Source organism: Ixodes scapularis, unplaced genomic scaffold (genome assembly GCF_016920785.2).
Source record: "Ixodes scapularis isolate PalLabHiFi unplaced genomic scaffold, ASM1692078v2 PGA_scaffold4__175_contigs__length_147842914, whole genome shotgun sequence".
Lineage (NCBI taxonomy): Eukaryota > Metazoa > Arthropoda > Arachnida > Ixodida > Ixodidae > Ixodes > Ixodes scapularis.
The window spans coordinates 93,885,754-93,906,424 of record NW_024609879.1 but is presented as its reverse complement, the minus strand read 5'-3'; the positions used below and the strand labels follow the sequence as shown (position 1 = coordinate 93,906,424).

The 20,671-nt window shown below is 42.1% G+C and overlaps 2 pseudogenes; both read right to left on the bottom strand.

Annotated features, from left to right (window-relative positions):
- Positions 1 to 44: 44 nt before the first annotated feature.
- LOC115319870 lies at positions 45 to 17,537 on the bottom strand (annotated as a pseudogene).
- LOC115319851 lies at positions 8,913 to 12,023 on the bottom strand (annotated as a pseudogene).
- Positions 17,538 to 20,671: the final 3,134 nt, after the last annotated feature.

Sequence of the window (20,671 nt, the reverse complement as noted above, 5' to 3'; positions counted from 1 at the left end):
CTGGTCGTGCGACGCCTAAGCGACCGAGGATGAAGTGCATCGAGATCTTTCATACGAGCAAGAATCGGTGAGGGCCCATTGATTTAAAGACTTGAATGAACAACTTAAGCATGTAAATAACATGTTATCGTGTTTTCTGCACTAAGTTTTACTGTAAATGCTTATTATACGAGCAAAACATTCCCGCTAGTGTGGCCCTGTTTTAGGGGGAAAACATGCGGTACAAAAGGCCCGGCAGCGCGCGACACGCGTGGTAGCAAATGGGTTAAAAGCTGCCAGAATGTATTAAACAAAAGTGCTACATAGCAGTACTGCCACTGTTGCCTAATTGCAACTGATAATGTTTAGAGCTGATAAATGTGTCTCTATTTCTCAGCTTCATTTGAACACACAATATACAAGCAGTGAAGCGAAAGGTGAAACATGAAACAGTTCTTCCATACCTCCAGATACTACATGATGCAGATCCCTCACTCATGCACTTTTTTCTGATGCTTAGTCAAATTACTACTGTGCTTAAACGTTTTCCCACAGGCTTCACACTTGTAAGGCCGCTCCCCACTGTGGGTTCTCTCGTGACACAAGCTGGATTTACGTGAAAATTCTTTCTCGCAGGTGCCACACTTGTACGGTTTCTCGCCCGTGTGTACTCTTTTGTGAACCATCAGGTGGTGATTTCTGGCGAACGCCTTCTGGCAAACCTCGCAATGGAATGGTTTCTCCCCCGTGTGAGTCCTTTCATGCCTGGTGACATCACATAAAATATCACTCAGATAAGGACAGAAATTGCAGTGGTACATGCCCTCATGTCGTGGCCGAATTGTGGGTTGCAACTCAACCAGTTCGCCTCTTGGGGAAGAGGAGTTGCTCTTGCCCTCCCCATCATCCCGGAAGGCTGCTTCGGCCAGCACTGTTGAGGATATAAGAGAAACGAGAGAAGGAAAGTATAAAACAACGAAAGTCAAATGCCAAGGTGCAAACATTAGACAAGCTTGACAAGTCTGTACTGCCTTCAGCAGAAAGTATTACACACAAAACAAGCGGTTTGACTCCAGTTCATATAAGAGAACTAGGCAAAAAACAATTAAAGTATTAAGAAATTCTGTTATTAAGGTCATGTAATATCACACTGTAAATTAATAAAAAATTAATGAGCATTGCCAATTCATGCAGCAAATTGTCATGTGTACTTTATTTTTCATTGAAGCAGCTTATCTCACGCACTAATAGCCATAAGCAAAATATAAGCGAGCCTCTTTTCTGGGCTTCGGAATTGCTATGACATATAAGGCAGCAGTGAATGCTATGCTACTATGGAGGTACTATATAGTGACGGCTGCTCATTGTAATACAGTTCTACAAGATGTCCATTTAAACCTATGAAAAATCACACGCTACTCGAGTATGCAGGCACTGCTTCTAGTGAATGCAATTAACAGAACAAATGGCTGACATCTTGTAGCCTCAAGCACCAGACAAGAGCATGCATTGCAAGAAAACTGCATCACACTTGTTTTGTTTTGCACAAATGGAGTGGTGGTGAATGCAATCAGGTAGGTCGAGTGCTTGTCCATCTAAATAACTGAGATCCATTTTATGCCATGAGACACTCATTTCGATGATACTCGACTGGTATAAGAACACTGCACAGAAAATGCATGATCACAAAAGGTGAAATGGCCAGTGGAAAGAAGCCTCTCTGCAAAGCAACAATGAGCCATTTGCCAGATCTTGCGATGGTTGCCAGCATCCACCTGCGAGGTTCAGAAGAGAATAAATTGCAAATATACTGTCGCTCATGTCAGAAAAGCATTTGACCTCTTTTTAAAACCCCAAACATGGCACACTCACATTAACGCCAAAGGCATATGGTAGCAAACAAAAGTGGTAACTGGGGCACGCACAAAAAACAGTCACAAGTAAAACAAACAGGACCAGTCTTCATACGGGCCGACTCTGTGCCTCTCATGGCACTGACGGTACATATGCTAAAATCTTTTACAGCGCAGCTCTTAGGCACCCGTTTCCGGGTTGAGCGGCATCACCGTCGGCATTATGGGACACTTCTGATAACAATGTCACACGTGACATCGCAAGGGTAAAATTTAGCGGGAAAATTTCCCACTAAATTTAGCCGAAAAAATTCTTCGCAAAATTTTGCGGGAAAATTTTCCAGCTAAGTTTAGCAGGAAAAATTCCCCACAAAATTTAGCAGGAAAATTTCCCTCCTAAATATAGCAGGAAATATCCCTGCCAAGTTTAGCAGAAAAACTTCCCTCCTTAATTTAGCTGAAAAATTCCCCGCTAAATTTAGAAGAAAAATTTCACCCCAACATTTAGTGGAAAAAAAAATTACTGACAAAATTTAGTGTGAAACTTTCCCCACTAAATTTAGCGGAAAGAGTTCCGCTCTAAACTTAGTGGAAAAATTTCCCTGCTAAATTTAGCAGAAATATTTCCCTGCCAAATTAAGATAAAAAAACTCCCCGCTAAATTTAGTGGAAAATGTTTCTAGCTAAACCTAGTGGACAAAAATCCCCCGCTAAGTTTAACAGGAATATTTCCCCGCTAAATTTAGCGGAAACAATTCCCCGCTATAGACCAACACGCGGCCCTGACGTCACGCAGCTGCGGAGACGCTGTCGACGGCACTGCGCACGCGCAGAAGCTTCACTTCACGCGAATCCGGTTTGTGGGCACGCACAGTGCCCACACCTGGTGTGGGCAAACGCGGACTTGTTTGTAAACAGCGTGTCGGTCTATACACCTTTTCAAAAAAACGCTCCTAGGCCACTGCCATGTTGCTGATGCGGCTGGTGTGACTCTTGTGCGCTTCATCAGCTAGAAATTTTTTGCCACTCTCTTGGACTCTGAAAACCCACTCAGCGCGACTCTCCACCTATGTTTTGCTGTTTTGCATTTAACGTTTTTTGGCCCCTCTTGAAAGCTTCCACTTAATTTTTCTGATGGATGATGAGTACCCTTTCTCTGTTATCTTCCACTGTGAGAAATAGGACTGGCAAGTGCCTGCCATCCACGCGTTTCTGCTTGACATTCACAGGAAACGAAGGAGGGGAAGGACGTTGAATGGCCCTCGAAGCGATTCTGCGAACACTGCCCCTCCCAGAGATAATCCGCGAAGAGTCCTTCTCAGTCATCTTCAAAAACATTTGTTCGGGTTGGGGTGGAAGCTTTTCCCAAAACATGCCCCAAAACAAAGCCATCTTGGATTCCGTCTGATCGTCAAGATGTGACTGTCGTCGACTGTGACTGCGAGATCTTTCTCAAATAAATTATTTTCAAATAACGCTGCATTGTGAGGTATGTACAATATATCGTTTGAATGTTAACACAAGCTAAATTGCATGTCCGTGTCTTGTCCATCAGTAAACACATTATTTGAGAGCGTGAAAAATGCATGTGCAATCCACGCGCCGAGGGCTGAGTAACTTCAAAGCTTAAAGGTTACTTAACAAAATAATTCACATCGGGGTACGACTGTATCTCTCGAGATCTTATGATTTTTGCACAGCCTCACACATTTTCCACACCACCTCAGTGTCGGTGCCGGGGAAATAGAAAGTCGTATTTCAATTTCATCACTAATTAATTATGCTACGAAATGTGGATCAAACTATTCTTTAACAAAACGTTTAAGAAACATTCTTAATGAAAAGGCAGAAAGCTTTCAAAGGAAAGATATACAAGAGTTTGCTTTTCTTTTAAAACTTCTAGGCGAAAAAAATTTTTTCTCGCCATTTTTTGTTTTTGTTTTCTCTTCACACCTTTTACAACGAGCAGTGGACAAAATTTGATTTCCAAATCGAATTTTGTTAATTACGCAAATTTAAGCTCATGCAATGAGATTGTTGGTCGCATGGTGGTGAAAAACCGAAGCTCTTTGGAAAAGCCTCAAAGTGAGGGTTTAGAGTTGCAGCTGCGAAATGTGGAAAGCGAGTAGCACTCTGTTGTTTATTTTCTAGAGATCGAAGGAAGGATAGGTTTCTGTTAAGATTAAGGTGCAAATCAAACAATTATCAAAAACAATCATTTGAAAATCAACTATTATTTTCACACAGCTCGGGGGCTCCAGTCTGCACGAGCTTTAGCACATCAAATGTCGGCACCAGTTTCACGCATTTTTATTTAGTCCGACAGAGACGTGCGCAACTGTCTTCTTTGTGTGCAACGAAATAACACTAATTACTTTTTTATCTTAACACTTTGTAGTTTGACGTTTAACTTAAATAAATGCTTCAAAAAGAAACGGTCGAAACAATTCTTAATTCAACAACAAAAATTTATTAGCCATAGAATCAAAACAGCCTCCGAGGATCCGAGGTCTCGAAACGAGGAGATACGGTATCAAAATGTCTCCGGTACCAGAAATATTTCACTAGGAACATGACTAAAACCTTTAAATTTACTAAAAAAAAAAAAAACATTTAGAGATTTAAACCAGTTGTTAGAGAATACCATTCCATGTTTGTGACTCAATATAAAATACATCCCCAGATAAGGCTGTCAAACTGAAGAATTGCTGAAATTTCTGTATCGGCACCTCATCAAGAAGGAAGGAGTTTGTCATGTGGAATAAATTTAGAGCAACAGAATAATTCGCAATTAAAAACACAAAAAAGTCATGCATTAAAAAAAATCAACAAGATTCCTTAACTGCAATCAGATGTGCATACATATATGAAAAAATATATTTAAGGGTACACTGATGGTAATCTGCACAAAAACATTTTGTCCAAATTTCAAATGCCAAGTTCCGAACAGGTTGACCAATTAGTCTGCTGCACATTGAGGCAACAAAATAAACTTCAAAGCTGAAGTGGACGCAAAGAAACATTCACTTTTCAAACAAGTGATCAAGACAATTCGATCAATCTGCATTCAGAAAGGATTCAACACTGCCATAGTACCATGCTGTTGGCCCGATCTAGTACCTGCAGAGGTTGACCTCAAGCATTCCTTTGCTATGGCAAAGCAAAAGAATGCTATTTGTAGCTTTCCTTTGCTATATAGTGACTTGCCCATCTGAAGTTACCTTGGGAGGCCAAGCATAAAACTTCATTCTTATTCATTCCACTAAATCCTTTGTTAAAATTCATGGGACATGAAAATTATTCTCTGCTTTTTCTGTTTTGTACCATAACTTGTCAGTAAAAATTTTACGACAGGCAGTAAGATTTTCACAAACACTCGGCTAGCTGTCCAGTAGTGTTTGAAAGCACCAGATAGGACAGCACGACTATTGCAAAAATATGCATTCTTTTTCTTTCAAAATGGCCACTGCCGCAGAGAAAAGGTGAACCTTTTCTCTGCGGAAAAGGTGAAAGGTGAGAAATGAATAATATTCCACTAAGATGCTAGAATGAAAAATCTGATAGCACAAAGTTTGATGTTTCCTAAACTTCTGAAGGTCACAATGGTTGTAAAAATATTCTAGAAACGAGAACTCACCATGAAACCAACAACGCCGACTTTACATAACAAATATAACAATTTAATGAGACGTTTCATCCCCCATATATGAGACATCATCAGTGATGCCAAGTTGGCAGGTATGCCAACTTGGCATAGCTGATATCTCTCCTGTCTGGCAGAAAAAACATCTCCACTTCAAGTGCAATGGTTGTAACGTAAAGTTGGTGTAGTTTGTTTCATTACTTTGAGGGCAAAATGACCATGCCGATAACTATATTCAGACTTGGGATGTAATCCGTTACAGGTAACAAATTACTTATAATCTGTTACTGTTTAAAGTAATTTTCTAACTGTCATGTTACTTTTCTGCAGCAGTAATTTGTAACGTAATTTCTTTACAATTATTGGTTACGGATTACTTCAATTACTCGCTACTTTTATATCAACATAATACAGGAAGTGGAGCAATATGAGTAGGCGATTTAACAGCAAAAAGCTAACAAGTTCAGCAAAAAAAAAAAAAAAACATTGTAAGAGAGTAGCATAAAATAAAGCATGCTGGTCACTAGAACCACAATAAAAATGTGCAAGGCCCATACAAATATGAAAAAAACAAAGATCAAGACAATGCCGAGTAGGCTCTTCCTCTTCCTATCACATTTTTTTTAGCTTTTCCTAAGTATGAGAAATGGAAAGTAGTATTGCAGAACATTTTTGAGAACATCAACACTGTTTTTATTGGTTTCTTGATAAGTGTATTGTAAAAGTAATGTGAACGTAATTTGTAACATAACGAGTAAAGTAATCTGTTACTTTTTAGCGAAAGTAATTTGTAATGGTTATCCCTAACATTTGAGCCTCAGTAATTTGTAATTGTAATCCATTACGTTTTTCTAGTAACGGTCACAAGTCTGTATATACTTATAAACCCAGCTCAACTCAAGCACTCATTTTTGCAGTGATCCAGCCCTTTCAGTAATTTGAACCAGAGAGCTTGTAGTATTGCAGAACATTTTTGAGAACATCAACATTGTTTTTATTGGTTTCTTGATAAGTGTATTGTAAAAGTAATGTGAACGTAATTTGTAACATAACGAGTAAAGTAATCTGTTACTTTTTAGCGAAAGTAATTTGTAATGGTTATCCCTAACATTTGAGCCTCAGTAATTTGTAATTGTAATCCATTATGTTTTTCTAGTAACGGTCACAAGTCTGTATATACTTATAAACCCAGCTCAACTCAAGCACTCATTTTTGCAGTGATCCAGCCCTTTCAGTAATTTGAACCAGAGAGCTTGTGCCCTTGAACAGTTTAAAGGCATACTTCAACGAAATTTGAAATATTCCCGTCGTGTTCAAAAATAGGTTGAATATGATCCACAATATCCGTAAATGACAATCGCACGTTTGTATTTTGATCCTGGTGGCTGTATATTTCGTTATAAACGGCCCACTCTGGCCAGCGCTCGGAGAAGGCCCAGCTTAGAGCACGTGACCTCCAACGCAATCGTGACGTAGGTCGTCTCAAGGCGAGCAAAGGTACGGCGAGGCTGACGTCGAGAGGATGGCCTAGTCGTTCCAGCCACCGAAGCAGCTGCTTTTGTACGAATTTTGAGTGACAGGTTAATCTTCTATAATCTTCTAGGGGGACAATAGCGACTTCTGCGACACACAAAAGGGATTCTCGGGAAGAGGGGAGTTCCTCCTTCCCCCCTTCTCTCGTCGTGGCCGGAGACGAGACAACCTCCGTCACTAGCTGTCAAGGTTCCTAGACGAGCATTACAAACGAGGCGTTAGCGACATCCACCAGGTGCTCTTTGCTAATCGTTTAATTTGTTTTAAAATTCCTTTTCGAGACTTTTTTAACAAGATATTGTATGTTCCATGTGATACTGCTCTTTTGAACACATATAGACAAAAAAATGAGCGCCAAAATTTCGTTGCAGTATCCCTTTAAGGGCTATATAGAAGCAACAAAACGAGCAAATCAGCATAAAAATTAATTCTTTAGAGTCTAGTGCAAAGATGCACTGAGCCAAAGTCAGACATGCAGGAATGCAGTCTACCTAAAGGTGGTGCTTCTTTACAGTGTACGAGAACTTAGCGACCTCAACTTGGTTGTGCAAAACGCCCAAAGTGACCGCGAATAGGAGAAATGTTGCAGATTTTCCAAGGTCATTGTGTGTTTGAGGCAAGTCGCAAACCCAACAGTATGCTATTCAAACTGGCGGTAAAATGCTTAAACATTTACACGTCTATCGTAACAAACAGCAGTGTAGCGGAGCAAAAATAAATTTGACGCAAATGGTTCAGCCGTGACATCAAAGAGCATACTCCCATTGCCAGCTGGCAAACATCAATCAAGCTCAAAAAAGGTTGAAATCAAAGCTTACATTGGTATTGCTCGTTGCTTGTAGAAATCTCATCAACAGCAGTGAGGCAGTAAGGCAATGCCTTGTAGAGAAAAGTAGTTTATTTGCAATTAACTGAATCCACAAAGAGCAAAAGACAGTTTTGACACATTTCTTTTTACAACCTCAGGAACATAATTCAACTTGGAGCCGTGGAAGAACTAGGTTAACAATGCATGGAAATAGGTATCACTTTACAAAATGTTGTCACAAAAATCTAGACATAGGACTCAAGGTGCCTTAGTAAACCCTAATGCTCCTCATCCACTCAAAATGAAGAGTTAAGGGGGGAACTGGGTCTTTGGAGGCAAAAAAAATTCCTAAAACTTCATTCTTTTGAAAATGGTGGTGTTGTTCTCTACAGATGTTGCTTTTTTTATCTTTTAGGTTTCAAGTTTGAGATGAATATTTGAACTATAAATCAATTTCTAATGTCTGAGCAGGTTGAATGTGCATTGAAGTTGACTCTAAAACACTGTTTTCACAAAACACAATTTTTGGACTTGTTGCGAATTTGCAGGAGGGGTATCAGCATCTAGGGCAGATGCAAATATAACTTGTTCCACAACATATAGCTAAATGTGTGAAGCATACAATGTTGAGAGCAGATTTCTTAATATAGGTTTCAGAGCTTTTAACTGATCTTTTATTTTATTACTTATTAGTCACACATTGAGCAGTGAACTTCAATGTGTGATTAAATCACTAATAATGGGTTAATCTTAAAAGTGCTACCAGCACTGTAATCTCTACACTTTGTAGTATCTAGCTATGTGTTAAAGAGGATATTTTGTTGAGTAGTTTTTGCTTCCTATTGTTCCTCCAAACAAAAGCAGGTGAGTTTTAATTATCTTGAGGAACATTCTACTCACTGAGAAAATCACCAGATATTTGAAATCAGCACAAAAAGCTGAATAAGCTTGTGCAGTTTCATTGGGTTTCGTAACAAATAGTTAAAAAAAAAACCTCCAAAACTAGTGTTTGCCCTTAAAAGTGGTTCTATGTCATAAAACAAAAATTATCCTGAACAAAAAAGCTGCTAAACTGTATTAAACAAAACAAAAAATGCTACATAGCAGTACTGCAGCTGTTGTCTAATTGTAACTGATAACGTTTAGAGCTGATAAATGTGTCTATTTCTCAATTTCATTTGAACGGACGACAGACGGGCAGTAGTGCACGGTGAAACATGAAAAAATTCTTCCATACCCCCAGATATCGCATGACGCAGATCCCTCACTCGTGCACACATTTCCGGTGGCGGTCTAAATGGCAACGCCGTATATATGTTTTCCCACAGGCTTCACACTTGTAAGGCCGCTCCCCACCGTGGGTTTTCTCGTGACACAGCAAGCTGTATTTATGTGAAAATTCTTTCTCACAGGTGTCACACTGGTACAGTTCCTCGCCCGTGTGTACTCGCTTGTGACTCGACAGGTGATGACTTCTGGCAAACGCCTTCTGGCAAACCTCGCAACGGAATGGTTTCTCCCCTGTGTGAGTCCTCATGTGATTTTGTAAATGACAGAATTGAGCAAACGCTATCTTGCAGACAGAGCAGCGGAAAGGCTTTTCTCCTGTGTGTATCCTTTCGTGCCTAGTGACATCAGAAAGAGTACGATTGGAGTAAGGGCAGAACTCGCAGTTGTACATGCCCTCATATCGTGGCCGCATCGTGGGTTGCAACTCAACCAGTTCGTTTCTTGGGGAAGAGGAGTTGCTCTTGTTGTCCCCATCGTCCCGGAAGGCTGCTTCGGCAAGCACTGTTGAGTATGTCAAAGAAACGAGACAAGGAAAGTATAAGACAACAAAGTCCAATGACAAGGTGCAAACATTAGACAAGCTTGACAAGTCTGCACTGCCTTCAGCAGAAAGTAGAACATACAAAACAAGTGGTTTGACTCCTGTTCATATAAGAAAGAGAACTCAGCAAAGAACAATTGAAGTATTCAGGAAGGTTGTTATTAAGGTCATGTGATATCACACTTTAAGTTAATAAAAAAATGACGAGCATTGCCAATTCATGCAGCCAATTTTCTTGTGTACTTTTCTTTCATTGAAGCAACTCATCTCACATCCAATAGCAATGAGCAAACAATAAGCGAACCTCATTTCCGGGCTTCGGAATTGCTATGCCATATAAAGCTGCAGTATGTGCTATGGTACTGTGGAGGTTCCATGTAGTGACGTCCATTCATTGTAATAATGTTCTACAAAATGTCACTTTAAATCTATGAAAAATCACACACTTTTCAAGTATGCAAGCACTGCTTCCAGTGTACGAATGCAATTAACAAAACAAATTGCTGACATCTTGTAGCCTCAAGCACCTGGCAAGAGCATGCATTGCAAGACAACCACATCACACTTGTTTTGTTTTGCACAAATAGAATGGCGGTGAATGCGATCAGGCAGGTTGAGTGCTTGTCCTCATCTAAATAACTGAGATCCATTTTATGCCTTGAGACACTCATTTCAATGATGCTGGACTGGTATAAGAACACTGCACAGAAAGTGCATGATCACAAAAGGTGAGCTGGCCAGTGGGAAGAAGTCTCTCGGCAAAGCAACAATTGGCCATTTGCCAGATGTTGCAATGGTTGCCAGCATCGACCTGCGAGGTTGAGAACAGAATAAATTGAAAATATATGGTCGCTCCTGTGAGGCAAGCATTTTACCTCTTTTTAAAACCCCAAACATGGCACACATATTAATGCCAAAGGCATATGGTAGCAAAAAAAGTGGTAACAGGGGCACCCACAAAAAAATAGTCATAAGTAAAACAAACAGGACCAGTCTTCATACAGCCAGACTCTGTACCTCTCATGGCACTGACGGTACATATGCTAAAATGTTTTAGAGCGCAGCTCTTAGGCACCCGTTTCCGAGTTGAGCAGCATCGCCGTCAGCGTAACTGCGCGTTGCGTTATGGGACGATTCCCATAATGATGTCACATGTGACGTCACAGGGGTAAAATTTCCCCGCTGAATTTAGCGGAAAAAGCTTCCCGCACTATTTAGCATAAAAAAATTATTTACTAAATTTAGTGTGAAACTTTCCCCGCAAAATATAGCAGAAGACATTCCCCGCTAGATTTAGCGGAAAAATTTCCCTGCTAAATTAAGATAAAAAATTCCGTGCTACATTTGGCGTCAAATTTTCTCTCTAAATCGAGTGGAAAAAATTTCCCGCGAAATTTAGCAGGAATATCTCCCCGCTAAATTTAGCGGAACAAAGTCCCCGCTATATTAGTAGGAAAAATTCCTTGCTAAATTTAGCGGAAAAACTTCACTGCTCTATTTAGCGAAAAAATTCACCCACAATATTCAGCGGAAAAACTTCCCCGCTAGTTTTAGCTAAAAAATTTGTCCACTAAATTTAGTGGGAAAATTTCCCCGCTAACTTTAGCAGGAAATTTCACGCATAAATTTAGCAGAATTTCCCACTAAATTTAGTGGGAAAACTTTTTCCGCTAAATTTAGCGAAAACTTTATGTTAAATAGGAGGGGAGCCGGATGTGAGATGCACAGGAGCGGGAGGGGCATATCCTCCCCTCCTCCTCAAGAGCTGTGCTCCAGTTCGGCGATACGGAGAATTGTAAATAATTTTTTTTACTATATCTTATACTTTTTTCATGGGCACATTAATAGCAGTTTTTTCATTTCACTGAATGTTCTAGGAAAAAGTAAAGTACAGTTGAGAATGTTTTAGAGTTTGGCATCTGCACGAAAACAATTTATCAATGTAAACAAACCAATAAATTAACACATACTTCTCATTTTTCTAAAAAAAAAAAGCAGAAACCAATGATTGCCCATATTTAAGCATTTTAAAAACCCCGAGCTCACGGGGAAGCTCAGTTTCTGCAACATCTCCAGGTAAGGCATTTTAACATGCATCTAAAGAGAAAGACCTACAATGACAAGGATATTGCAGAAAATAATCTCTGGAATGAAAATATTTTGACATGCATCTAAAAAAACAACCTTACAATGCTTCTAAAACGGCCAAGCAATATTCTCTTGAGTGTCCCATAATGACACTGCATTTACATCTAGGGCTGTAATAGACCCTTTTACAAAGCAGTGCACACCCTCATGCAGAATACAGTGTAGACCGCATATAATGAATGTCGCGGGAGTCGCGAAAATCCGCACTATAAGCGGTACCGCGCTATAACGAAAACATCAATTTTTCAGGCCAAAATACATGCCATGAGACAACTTACCTTCGTAAAAGAATTTAGTTCATATTAGATGAAAAATAAAGCTTAGTTTGAGGAAAGTCTTTATTTCACCAGACTAGTTCTGTCTCAAGTGTGTCACAGATTTTGAAAGAAATGAGTGGCTTTTGCCTGGCGCAGCCTTTTAACGGCGTCTCGGGTTGCGGACGGACGTTGCGAGCGTTCAGAATTGCTAACCCTAATCACTTTTCTCCGGAGATGAAAACGCGTGAAAATTTGCATCCTTTATACGGTACGCGCCAGTAATACCTTCAACTTGAGCACACGCATGAAATGCGCCAAATAAGAAATCCGGGCGATGTTCGAGGACACAAATGCTTAGAAATCACCACTGTAGTCGAAGTAAACAAACACGACGACACGGGCGTTTCTGCCGTCTTGAGAGCGCCGCCACAACATCGCCGCACGAGTAGGTGGATCTTCCCTTCTAGTACGTGCTGGGTTATCATAGCGACACACAACGAAAATTCACAGTCAAGGACCGCGCTTTTACACGGAATGATGAGCTTCCACCAGTGTCTACGACGACGATCAGAACCGACGCCATGTTTGCGGATAGAAGCAGCCAGCCTGCGACCGGCATGCAACGCGCGCGAACACTTCTCCTCAACCTGGGATTGGTCTGTCGTTGCGGTTGTTTTCCAACGCAGCGGAGGGACGCACGCACCTTAATGACACGTGCGTGCGTCCCTTTGTCGCTATGGAAACTGAAGCCTCCCTCTTCGCTTCTTCGAGCAACGTCCTAGCCCCGCGAGTGCCGCTTGCGGCTCGCAGGCTCCTCTGGCAGGCTCGCGCCGTCAGCGCCGTTATCTAGTGTCGCACAGGGAAGCGTGCTCGCTGCTCCGGTCGGCGGCGCAGTCGGCGGCGCGGTCGGCGGGCTGTTCAAGAAACCGCCTTATAACCGGTATTTCCCTTCGCGCGCCTGCATTTTAAGCGGTATGTAATTACATGGAGTTCTATGGGAGGCGAACCGGTGGTTTAAAAAAACCGCATTATATTCGGTCCTGCACTATAAGCGGTTACGTTGTAAAAGGTCTATACTGTACAAGAAGAATGCATGGAACCTTAAGGTGGGCATTTGCAAAAGGGCACATTGGAACAGATTTGTTTACAAATAAAATAATGGCACAGTTTTAGAGTTTATTTTGTCTCACGAACCACTTCATTGGCCATGCTATTGCCAACTTTTATGTTAAGACCATGGAGAGCTTCACAAGGAACACCATAGCCTTGCTTACTTTTCACAAAAAACCTCTTACAAGATTAATTATAAAAATGTCTATCCAATACTGCTGACAGATATATAATCCCAAAGTTTAACAAGAGCTAAAAGACATATGGAGAAGCTTGAACTCAGTACAAATGGTGTCTCCAGGTGCGACTATTGTAATGTTTTGAGAGATGCCCCACGCCCCAAAGATGGTCCACACCTATTTTTGGCATGATTTGCAATTTTCTTCAGAAACACTGCAAGATAGCCCACCTCCAGTAATTGCAGGGCCCTGGCCAATGGTGACCTTGGCGAAAACATGGCAAAAACAATGTTAATTAACCATGGCGGGATATAAGTGAACATTGCTGACTGGGGGGGACAGTCACTGGTTCATTGCCCCTTCCTGCAGCCACAAGTTTCAAGGGTCACGACATCTAAAACTATGTAGCATTTCTTCAATTTTTGTCTTATGGCACACCAAAATTTAGCCTACCCCTTATTTCCATCCGATTTGCTATTGATTTTTGGTGGGCTATCTCTCAGGACCTTACAATAGATGGGTTTACCTAAAGGTTGGCATTTTGTCCGATTCAAACATAGATCAGCTCGCATGGTCGCTTTTCCGTGGGTCTAACGTTGGTACCAATCGTCTCCCTTATGCATTATTACAAGACTCATCAAGTTGGTTGCATGCTCGACTGCTCACCCAGAAGTACATACGGCACTTTAATATATTATTTCTTCCAAACGGATCCTTTCGTGTCTGGTGATGCAAAATCTGTCGCAATAAGAGTAAAGACAAAAACAGCATAGGTGTTTGTCCTCTTGCTGCTGGGGAGACTTCCACAAGCCCTACTCTTCTTTGCCAGTGGTGCCCGAGGTGGGTCCTGTTGGGAACATGCGGCACATCAAGTTGAATTTGGAGACACTGATGTCGCAACTTATTCTAACATGCACCACGTAAATATAAACAGTGACACTTTTAGAACTTGCAAGCTATTCATCACTCATCTTCTTTCTATGGCTTTTAGAGAGAGCTATATAAATTATTGAAACTCCAAAGCTTCTACTTCTCTTTACCAAAGGCATAACCAGTGAGCTGGCATCACAATCAGTGCAGTAATGGATATAGCTTTGGAGCAGAAATATTTCGATGCCCTTACAAGCATATACACCAGCTTGCAGGCTTGGTGTCATGCCACCTCCGTAACGCTGCTTTTGGCACGGAACATGCGCAGACGCTTCACTGTCCCCTCCTGGTACAAGCAAATACTGGATAGCTTGTAAGCAGTACAATGGCTTATTGGCACATAACATAATATGTTTTGCGATATCCAATCGCATGCTAAAAGTCTATTATTTCGAGAATAACCATTGGCTAACCATGCACCACGAAAAAACAAACAAAAAAAAAACACCTTTGCAGCGAAAGAATGCAATTAATGCACAGGAATTTCTTCACCTTCTATGAGTGAAGTGATCAATGCAAGAGTGGCAAGACGACTGCATCACAAAAGCTTTGTTGTTGTTGATTATGGGATTAATGGCGCAAAAACTTCTGACGTCATATTGTGCCAAGTGAGACTAATCTAGAAGAATCGAGAATACCAATGTAATTAGAGATTTAAAAATTATAACTGGCATAAAATGACAATCTCCCTAAGATAAGTTAAAATGCAGTTGAATGAAACTAAAGGATCATTACCGATCAGGAACATGGGATAGAAGATATTCCCTAAAAAGCTCTGGAAAGCACGATCAATGTAGATCGGGATAAAAGCTACTATGGCAAAAGATATGCAAGACAGTCAAAAGTTGCCCACAATGGTCAAAAAGTTTTGCATCCTCGCCACAGAGAAGGTCTGTCCACGGAGAATGACCAATTCTCAGGAGGTAAAGGAGAACTTCAGGACAATGGTCTCTGTGGAAGGAGCCCTCCCGAATTTCCAAGATAGGTTTGATAACATGAAGTTTGTTTTCTTTTTCGACAACCTACTCCAGCTGCCACGAGTTGAAAAATTGATTTCTTAAAAAGTGGCTTGAAATCCTGATGGGGCCAGCCAAAAGAGGCTTCTATAGAGCCCTTCACAGATGCCGCCAGTTTATCTGCTTCTTCATTTCCTCATATGCCCACATGGCTCGGCACCCAGTAAAATTTGATGGTTTGTTTGAGCTGGGGAGATTGATTTAGTTTCACATGTAGGTGCGCTAGGAGATTATTTGTAGGCATCACACCGGCTTGAGCCACTTGGCCAACTACGTAAAGGGCCGTCCTTACAAAACACAACTTATTTGTGCCTTGTTTATGCCTTGCAAATAAAGATTTATTTGCAAGGGTCTAGACTTATTCAGACCAAGGAGCTAGTTTTTTTTTTATCTTGCTGTGTCGCGCGGTGTGTAAATAGTTTAATGCTATATAGATCAGTGTAATAATTCTTATGTTTGTGATAATTTGCTGTGCCGTGTGGTATGTAAATAAATCAGCGCAATCATTTCTACGTTACTATGTCCACGAAAAAATATATGAATGAAAATCACGTGATTAAACCTGCGTCCGTGTCTTCAAGCATGAAAATAAAATATAAGGAGGGATATAAAAAAAAGGGGAGAAAGCGAAGTCGACGGGTGCAAACCAGCAGGGCTGCTTGTTTGCCGCGGAACACTGGCCAGGTGGCGCAAGCCAACGCCCAATCTCTTTGTATTTATCCATCCATCCTCTGCATTCTGAGTACTTCTACCTCTAGGGGCAGGCATGGTGCATACGTAGAACCCCTGCAAACCCTCTCCCTTTCTGTCCACCTACCGTGGTGCACCCTCCCTTTTTTACTCTGCTCTCTTCTTCCTTCTCCTCACTCTTGCTCCTCCTGCGTAAGCCTGGCTACGTTCTTAAAGCCCCAACCTACTCTATACTTACAACCACTCCGTCTGGAAACTTTCCAGTACGCACGTCCCTGAGGGCTAAGTTTTAGCAGCTCCTCGTGGCGGGGCCTGGAACTCTGTATTTTTTTGTCTTTTCTGTGCTGCACCATGTGGTGTTTGCTGTGCGCGAGTGCAGTTAGCAGACGACACAGCGAAGAAATGTGTCCGTGGATTCGTTGCCGGTTTTCTGTGTCAGTGCTGGTCTCACATTTGCTCTTGATAAGTAGAAAAGATGTTAATGATTACTTCAGCAAAGATTTGAAAATGAGGGAGTGGGATAAAGTTTTTTGTGATGCCTAGCGAGAACACCTCTCACTAGGGCGCTAAAACTAGGCCCTCGGCTAGGAGGAGGCTCCCCCATTCGCGACTCCAGCAAAACGAACGGCACCTAGCGGGAAAACACTGAACGGGCCGGAACAGGTCCCTTCCCGATTTCTGCTCGTCTCTTCTGGCTTCCGTGTTTCCATGTTGTCGGTGGTTTGCGCGACAGAACAGTTCTACCGGTGACTGTGTCGTAACCGTGGTGTCGCCTTGTGACCCAGGTTGCTCTGCACGCGACCTACGTAACCACGTGAGCCAGACATCCTGTGTTTCTCAACGTTCATCGGCATCGTGGAAGGACAGTGAGCAGTCCTTTCCTCGTGTCCTCGAAGAAAGTCGAGCCTCTGAAAGTTCGCTTACCCCAATACATCGCTGCAGGTTCGAAACGTGGAAGATAAAACACGGGGGAACCAATTTTGTGTCCAAAGCTTACTTGCTGCTGCCCCGGCATTGTGTGTGGAGCTGGCACATGGCACGGCCTGGATTCGACCGCCATATTTGCCCGATAGTGGTGTCCCCTATAGGTCGCTGGAGTCGCGGATAGGAAGCACTCGGGTGACGTGGTCTGAAGTATAGAGTAGGTCGTACTAAAAGCGCGCCGTCGGCGTCGTCCAACGAAATTTAGCACTTTGCTAATAAAGAGTTTTAGCATGGCGCACGCAAAACCTTTGCGTACGCAAAGAATAGCGTCGTCATGACTGCACATGTACCGAAAGCTAACCACGCTTTGCATGCGTTTATTTAGCGTGCGCTATTTTTTTTGGAAATTGCGTGCGTACGAAGAGTCTTTGTGCTCCTCCAAAGAGGATTCGTGATGAGAAGTTGGCTAAAGACAAGACGAGCAAAGTTAAAAAATGGTGGCTCCCAGGATCATAGCAGCGGTCACTACGGCGGCATCATGAGAGCAGTTGGCGGCATCCTCACGTCTACAATTTTCAATTTATTGCACTCGTTTTGGAAAACCCACTAAGGTGGGCAATGATCACTGGCAAATTGACGCTTGTGACGCATGAATACTTCTTGGCAATGGTACTGTGTGCGAAGGTCAGTACACGAGACCTCTCTTGCGGAGGTGACACAGGCGGACACGACCGGCCAACTGCTCGCGTCGCGTTTTCATGTTTAAAAAAAATCTAAAATGTTACTCTGGACCGAAAAACTTGTTCTTTTCTCAAGTTACACAATTTCGTTTGTGCAATAAAAATTGTGACAGTATCTTGGTGGTGTTGCAAGCACAAAATGCTTGAGCTTTTCCCTCATGGCAGAGAAACGCCATTCTAAAACTTTTTTGCGTAGCATGCACTAATGCAAGCGCTAAATTTAGCGCTCGCGTGCGCAAAAATTGCGGAAAATTATTCTAAAACTCTTTAATGACAGCATCAACCGCATCTTCCGCGCTGCACATCACGGGTAGGAACCAACTGCTCACTTTTGCTGCGTACGTTGCAAGCCAGACCTCTTACTTCAGAAAGCCTCCCAACTCATTTACTTTCGCCCGCGGAAGCTTTCGCTTCGTGGAGATGGAAGCGAGGAAGTTTTTGAAAAGGAGATGAAAGGCAAGGAACAGAAATAACTCTCGTACAATAATAAAGTTTTCATTTTTGCAGGAAAAACCAACGCCAGAAAATTGCGAAGGGAAATGAATTTCCTTATCGCATATTTTAAAATATTCATCTATCCGCTGCTCATAAAGCTAGTGAGAAGCCTCCCACGTTTACCCCATTTTATCTTCACTGTAGCAACTCTTGGTAACATATAGCGAGTTTGTTTCACACGCACTGGTACCGTTTGAGTTCTCACCCAGAATGCATTGCACTCGCAGAGTGTTGCACGGAGAAATGGACTCAAACAAACTTGCCAAATGCACCGAATGCAGACAGATGCTGTCGCCATCTATGTGGTAGAGAGAGTACCGACCTCAAACCAAAACTAGTACCTTTCTGTTCCACGTGATGGGTGGGAATGCGAGAATGCAGTCGCTGCCAACGTTTATCTATAAACGTTGGTCGCTGTAACCTGTAGTTTATATTTGCGATGACTTCAAGCCACTCGGCTGTCGTAGAGATATTTATACACAGCGTAAATTTCCACAACCAGCTGACTACAAAACAGCTGTTTACAATCTTTAAATTTTTATAACCGTTAACACTAGAGAAAATTGATGATGCTATCTGCAAAGAAGCTTGATCCGTATGAGCATGGTATTATGCATGAACCACTAAAAGTGTACTGTTTGAAACTAGCCTGTTGGAATATCCAGCAACACGTTTTGTGGGACTTTCAATTTCGATAGTGGTTACAGGTGCAGTGATGTGATTGGCCAAAGCCGTTTTGGAGCACCTTTCGGAGCAGCCAAAACAGTGTTTTGGAGCAGCAAAAGTGGCCTTTGGAGCAGCCAAAACAATGTTGTGGAGCAGCAAAAGTGGCTTTTTGAGCATCCAAAACAGTGTTTTGGAGCACCAAACGTGGCTTTCAGAGCAGATATTCTTAGAAAAATAAAAATATTTGTTTTAGGTACTGGACAAACAAAGGGCACTTTGCTCGCCGAAATAAACGAATTATGGTAAAGTTCGATCACCTAGGAGTCTTTCAGGGTGTAACTAAAATGTCAATCACATGACACATTTTGCAATGCTTCAGTTAAATTATACATATATATGTACCCATTATAGATAGATAAGAACCAAACTTCACATATTATATTTGTTTGAAAATGACCAGCTGAGTAGTAAATATCACAGCATTAGGTTGACTAGTGATATAATATAATAAATGGAAGCAGTCTCCGACTGATGAAACACATAGCTTTTGCAGTGCAAGGCGAAATTGCACACAAGAAAAAAGTGCATTACAACTAGCGGGTACTTTTTGCTTTTCGAAACTTTCTGAAAAGCTGCTGCAAGCTTCGCTTTGGCTTAGGCTAGTAATGAATGTCCACTTTCAATGTCTCCAAAGAGACATTGAGACATCCCACAAGTGTACAGTGCTGTACGCGTTGCCGAGCGATTCCGAAAAACCGCTTGCCACTGTTTTACTGATTCCCGACGTGCCAGATTTTCGTCAAAAGTAAACGTAAAACAGTGGATTGCAAGCGTCCCGGCTTTTGCCTCATTAGTGCAATCATGTTTGCATGCACGTCAGGGCAACTTCGGCAGGCTTGCAGCAGCACGTGCTTCGTCGCGTGAGTGGAGACGGCTGTTCGATCGAAACCCAAACCATGCCTCTCCGCTCTTTCGCCAACTGGTTTCCAAAAATGTATGCAAATGGTAACTGCCCAGCATGCGACAATAAAGAGTCCAGCGGCACGTGCTTGCAAGGCCGGCACGCGAGGTACAAGCTAAACATGCAGAAAAAAATAACCTGAGCGCATCGATGCAGGACATCGCGAGTCAGGGTCAAAACGTTCTTGGAGCGCTTTGTGCAACGACTGAACTCGAGACAAACAAGCACGCTGTGCGGGTTCAGCGTGCAGATATTGCCTTCTTTGCTTTAGCTCACTTCTCTTCATCAACTTTTTTTTGCGACAGATTTTTCATGTGCCGGGGTCCCTCTCGAAAGAAAGCCAACCACGAGAAACCTACGTAGTCAATACTTCCACAAAGCAGTCTTTGAGTTAAACAGAGATTTTGGTAGTAGCGTATGTTTTAAACAAGAACAGGAATGTTGATCAACATGCGGCGGTCTTTATGTTTCAGTTTAGGAATTCGCTCCATATCTGTAGCGAAGTGCGGACTGGCCAGCAGGGACCAAATAGTTTTCCCACGGCCGATGCTTTCAGAAGCGAGTGCTTCAGTTCAAAAAACTCCCGCCGCGTAAAAACGTAATTTCGTTTCACAGCGTGACGGCATGGCTGGTACCCATTCTTTAGCGTCAGAGCGTCCGCACAAACCCGCATCTATCGCTGAAAAAAAAAAAAAAAACGCGAGACGAGATTCACGAGACGACGAAAGCGCGAAAAAAGAGACGGCGGAAAAAACAATGCGAGACCGGATGGATGATTGATGTAACTAAAGCAAGGGTGCAGGCGAGCTGGTTCAATACTAACATTGGAGTTTTGTGCCTGTCCTACGTCCCTTCTTTTCCCCGGCTCCAGAGTTACGATGCCACGATTGATGCAGGGTACTTTGTGT